The sequence below is a fragment of the Octopus bimaculoides genome, chromosome 1 (assembly GCF_001194135.2).
Source record: "Octopus bimaculoides isolate UCB-OBI-ISO-001 chromosome 1, ASM119413v2, whole genome shotgun sequence".
Taxonomy (NCBI): Eukaryota; Metazoa; Mollusca; class Cephalopoda; order Octopoda; family Octopodidae; genus Octopus; species Octopus bimaculoides.
The window spans coordinates 99645333-99651332 of record NC_068981.1 but is presented as its reverse complement, the minus strand read 5'-3'; the positions used below and the strand labels follow the sequence as shown (position 1 = coordinate 99651332).

General features: G+C 34.2%; 1 protein-coding gene and 1 long non-coding RNA gene across 4 annotated transcripts in view; one reads left to right on the top strand and one right to left on the bottom strand.

Annotated features, from left to right (window-relative positions):
* Positions 1-6000, top strand: part of LOC106872261 (cyclic nucleotide-gated cation channel beta-3) — a 527825-nt gene that overhangs the window by 461211 nt on the left and 60614 nt on the right. The window lies entirely within an intron of this gene.
* The window catches only part of LOC128248105 (uncharacterized), a 48932-nt gene that overhangs the window by 15496 nt on the left and 27436 nt on the right, over positions 1-6000 (bottom strand). The window contains exon 2 of the long non-coding RNA XR_008264372.1: positions 2010-2213. This is a non-coding gene — a long non-coding RNA (uncharacterized LOC128248105). The remainder of the gene's footprint in view (positions 1-2009; positions 2214-6000) is intronic.

Sequence of the window (6000 nt, the reverse complement as noted above, 5' to 3'; positions counted from 1 at the left end):
TGTGTGTGTGTGTGTGTGTGTGTGTGTGTGTGTGTGTGTGTGTGTCTGTGTCTGTGTGTGTGTGTGTGTGTGTGTGTGTCTGTGTCTGTGTGTCTGTCTGTCCATGTCTGTTTACATACCAACAGCTGTTCTGTGTTTCTTTGTCCACATTCATTTCCCCCACCTTTCTCTCTTGCAACACTCTCTCTGTTTCTGCCCTCGTCCCTTTAGTATCTTCATCACATCTACTTTGACCTTCTCCCTCACCATAAGCACCAGCACTAAATAACCCACTTACCCTACTCAAACCATCTTTTGTCAGCTCTCCACTTAACTTACTGATATTAACTAATCAATCCTCAATAACCAATCATGCATCACTATCACTGCTAGCTTCTATAAATACTTACCCTACTCAAAACATCTTTAACACTATGTCTCCTGCCCACTTACTCCACTACTGCACTCCGTTATTTCTGTCTTCATCTATTCTCTGCCTTTGTATCTACCCTTCTACCTGGTTCCCTATTTAACCAACTGAACTACACCATTTCATTCAGTCCCTGATAAAGCTCTAGAATAAACCAAAATATATTTTGCCAGATTCATAGTTATTGATTAACTATCTTGACTCTCAGACTTCTAGCTTTCAGTACCGCATTCTAAGTAGCCTGACAATGTTCTTTTGAATCACTTTCTCGTGTGTGTACATGTGTGTGTGTGAGAGAGAGAGAGAGATGGATTCTCCTTCGTAGAGGAAACACCTAGTTATTTAATTAACTGAAGTGGTAAATGACCAATCTATTTATATGTATATTCTTAATGTAATTCTCAAATAGAACCAACTTGACAGTATGACAAAGTTAAACTATTGAATTACTGATACAGTTCATCCAACAAGCTTCTACACAGTTTCTGTCTAATCAGCTGTACTCATTGAATTTGGGTTGAGCCATAGCAATGCTAAAAGGCACTTGCCCAATATGCCATGCAATAGGATTGAACCAAGGTCATCATGATTACAGAATAAGCTTCTCAACCTCTCAGCTGCATGTTCTTTTATTAATTTCATAGGTTTAGGTAATCACACCAGTATTTCAGTCTAATCTTTATCTTGGACTTGTTTTAGTCTTTAGGCAGCAGCCATATTGGGGCACCACCTTGAAGAATTTTTACCAACCCTGGTACTTATCCTCAGCCTCTTTCACCAAACTGCTAAGTCGCAGAGATGTAAACACACCAACACTAGCTGTCATGCAGAGGTGGTGGAAGACAAACAAACACACACACACACACACACACACATACATTCATACATATATGTGTATTTATATATATAGAGAGACATACATATAATGGGTTTCTTTTAGTTTCCATCTACCAAATCCACTCTCAATGCTTTGGTCAACCCAAAGCTATAGGAGAAGACACTTGCCCATGGCGCCATACAGTGGGACTGAACCCCGGAATCATATAGTTGGGAAACAAGCTTCTTGTCACACAGTCACACCTAATACTTATTTTATCAATCTATATTCATTTAATTATTATATTATGGAGCCTAAAGAGATATAACCAACACTGGCGCACACATAAAGGAAGAAGACACATACCCACACAAGCTTCAGCACAGTTTCCAGCTGCCAAATTCCACTTCCAAGTTATTGCATAAAATATATATGAAACATTGTGAATTTGAATATAAAAGCACTGTGACAGTGCCATGAGTTTGATGTTTCTGTACATTCCTTCATCATCTGACTCTCTTAATCTTGAGAAAGCTGGCAATATTGTTGTGCATTAATACGAATACTATGACAATGACATATTTTTCTTTTAAGATATTTTGAGCTTAAAGCAACTGTTCATGATGAAAAAAATTAATGCAGATTTGAAATATTTTTCCAATTCGTTTTGGTCAGAATGGATTGCAAGCCACAGAACAGTGTTCAGGAGAACTTAGATTTACTGAATAAAAATAGGTATCAACTTTTTTGCTGATCAAAATATTTTGATGAGAAGGTACTTACCAATCATGTCATATGGTTGAGGGTTGTTAGTATCAGCAGTAATTAACAAGTCAGCACATCAAAATTGTTCAGTTATTCCTGTCTGGTTTGTTTTTTGTTTCTCTACTGCCATCTCCCCATTTCAAGCTCACCTTTTTCTGTCTTGGTCTCAGTTGTAAACTGTCTGATCCAATTATTTTCTCAGTAACTCAGCAAGATATGTGTCTAGTAATGAGAAAGTGTGCAAGAAGCAGTTTGAATATGAGTTTTAATAAAAAAATAAAAAAAACTATGACAATGCAAGTATTGGTTATAAAATAAATTTCAAAATCATGCGGGTATAGCTTGCTGGTTAAAAAGTTTGCTTTGCAAGCATGTAATTTCAGGTGTAGTCCCATTGTGCAGTATTTTTGGCAATCATCTTCTATATTGCTTCAGGCCAGCCAATACCTTCCAAATAAATCTGATAGACAGAAACTGTTTGTGTATATGTGGTGTGAGAGTGGGGACTGTGTCAATCCTTACATTCTATGGTGTTTTCTGTTGTCATTTCCCTTTTAACAAATTGTCTGCTGGCTCTGTGCTTTTGAAGATAAATGGAATGAAAATTCCATTTCTTGAAACACAGGTGAGGAGTAGTGACAAGAGCATCCAGCTGGGTAAAGAATGCCTCAACAATATGTTTTTGTCTAACCCATGCTAACATGAAAAAAATGAACATAAAACAATTAGATGAATATTTCATGAAACAACAGTTCAGGAAAATTTAAATTTGCTGATCAAGAACCTGTATCAACTTTCTCAAAATCTTCACATGCCAAACACAGTTTATTCTGCCAAAAATGAATTCCACAAGTGATGTCAACTCTATTTTAATTCCCAGTTTTACTCTGAGTAGGAACTTCAAGCTTGAAATATTGTAAGAAAAAAAGTGAATGTGAATTATTTTATTTTAAAAGATCTACATTGTCTGCTTTTATATTCTCACACAATTTCTTAACTACTTAGTTATATCCCCTTGCTAACCAAAGTCATATGAGTGAATTTGGTTGATAGAAACTGAAAAAGGCTTATAATATATGTATATATGTGTGTATATGTATCCTTGACTCAATATTATGAATAGTTGTTAATAGCACCGTCAGACAAGTGATGTCTTTTGCTTGCATTCTTCCATGAAAACATTTCAAACAAAGAAAGGTTATACAGACTAAAGACTGTTTTACTTTCTTGAAAACTGGTGATGGTTGGCAACAGGAAAAGCATCCAGCTGTGGAAAATCTGCCTCAGTGAATTTTGTCTATACTTATTTTGTTGAATGTGTATAGTGTGCGAATTTGAATTCTGAAAAGTTTTATTTTGTGTTCTGTATTTTTACTGAAACTTGTTCCTTGTGGTTTTTTGGAATTGGTAGAAGTCTTTTTACTTTCTTCATTGATGTGTACATGTGTTGCCATGATAATTACTAAGTAGTCTTTGGAGCTTTGGTGTATCGTTTACCAAGTGTTTGCGGCAGCTAGTGGTATGGGAAAGATGATGATGATGTCTAGAGAAGAGTTGTAAAAGGTTTGAAGTATGTGTGTTGGTGTGGACTGTTTAAACTGTAAAGGATTTTACTATTCCTTTACTCCTTGCATTATCTGTACTGATTGAAAGCCAAGATGTGATGCTGAAAGTTTGCTTTTTTATTGTGGTATTATCTTTTGTTAGTTTACAAATGCAAATTTTACATATGTTATGAGGCTTCCAACATTATAATAAGGTCTGTCTTATCTAATCTAGGTGTAATTATTGATATGTGATGTTTTGTATTGAAGGAGTAAAAATATTCCTAGAATTATTGCTTTGTGAAGTGTAATGATAAAACCTCAAAGTTCCATAAAGGTATTTATTTTTAATGCAGTTAATGTTGTATTGCAAAATTATTGCCTCGGGTTTTTAAAGTTTAATTTTGGTGTGAAGTGGGGTTTTTTTTTTTACTGATTGTTTTTTCTGTGTAAGCCTGTGAAGTTGGTGAGGGAGATAAAAAGGGTGCTACTTGTTTTTACTTTTGTTGTCATCGCAGTTGTTTTTGCACTGGTGTATATTTTTGTAGTGTTTTTGATTGTGAGTATTTTGGGAAACACTTCACTTTATAGGGATTTTAAACCATATTTCATTACTCACAAGTGGTTCTTACATATGGAAGGAAAAGTTTTTGGACAAACTTACACCACTCGACCAGATTTTAAGCTGTGAACAGTATGACTTCTTTTTTGCACAGTGCATTCAGGATTAATTTTTCTGGTATGTTCTACCCTTTTAAAGGTGGTAGGTTAATAACTGAAGAAGATTTCACTGTGTAGAGGCTTCTTCCTCGTCTCTTCATGGATGGAATGGCTTCTGTTGGCGCACTTGTTTTAACTAATGAATGCCTTTCCTACTCCTGAACATTTAACCATAAATTAAGAGTAGGGCTTTAAGTTGAACAAATAGATTAAGAGTTTTGTAACTTGCAATAATGACTGCAATAAGGTTTGAACTCATAATTGCATGATCAGTTATCCATCACTTTAATTTTACAGCTATTAGCGCTTCATACAACCATTCTGCTTCATATGATCATTGTATATATGACAAAAGTGTATAATATGAATCCTATAGCTATTATACAAACAATATAAACTTCAAAACAGTAATTTATAAGGTCAAAGGCTACAGGTGTACACATTCCTCTCTAAACATTATGTCAATTTACATCACTGTATAGATCACAGTGGCACACATCACTTGAATAAAATAGCTTTGATCACACTTAGGAACTTCTGTGAAAAATAACTGTTAAAATAATATCTTCTTATTTCTACCTGCTCAAAATCACTTCAAAATAATTTTCCAGAAACATGTTTTAAGAATAATAAACCTTCAAAATAGACAGCCAAATTGACAGAAATTTTAATGGAGGAATTTTATCTTCATAAGATAATTTAAATGAATATCAGTTTTATTATGTTTTCATGTGTAAAAAATAAAGTATCCGTATATTTTTTTAGATAATTTATTCTTCAAATAAATTGTCTCATTTTTTTTATATTAGTGAATTTCAAAAACATAAAACTATAAATTTAGTTTTTAAAATTTAAAATGATACATTCTAGAATTGTAGCAAGGAAAAAAAAAGCGTCAGATTTAGAATGTAATCTATTATATAATGCTTTCCTTTTACTAGTTTTGTTATTTTAGACACAAATTGTCTTATCTTGAGGTATAAATACAACTTTTGCTGTAGAATAAAATTTTGAAACCTAGAGAGTGTAAACAAAAAAATTCTCCTACTCCATGTTGCTTCTCTGAAACACACCAACTCATACAAGCGGGTGCTGAAAAGTTCTTGGCTTTGAGTAAAAGAAAAAGAGGACCAGTTAATTATGATTTTATTCAACATATTCCCCTCTCAGATTCACACACTTATTGCAGCAGTCCTTCAGTTTTTCTAAACCCTTTAAAATAACACAAGCCTTTCACAATACCCTTAAAGCCAGGAACTTTTTAGCACTCCCTCATGTGCGCACGCGCACACACACACAAACGCACACACACACACACTTACTTGTATGAAGCTCCTAATTCACTACAGCACCACTCAAAGTTTCTTACTTCTACAAATTGTCATCTGTAGAATTGCATTAAACAAGAAACTCTGAGTCAACTAAGTGTATCATCATCTTTGTACAAATAAATATATTTAGGTAATAACACGTTGAACTTTTCTCTTTCATTTTTACTCTGGCTTTATGCTTTCAGAACATACTCCTCTGCTACTAAGCAGGTCACCTAGATAACAGATTCTATATCAACTACTTCTAGGTATCTCTCTAAGAATTTGAAATATTTTATTTCATAGCTTTCCTTACTGCTAACTGCTCTTGTACATCTGCTACATGCAACATTTTTCTTATGTCAGCCGACTTGTGATCCCACTGTATTTCTTGCACACATGTAGTTTACATTAGACACCCCATACTGAATGCCT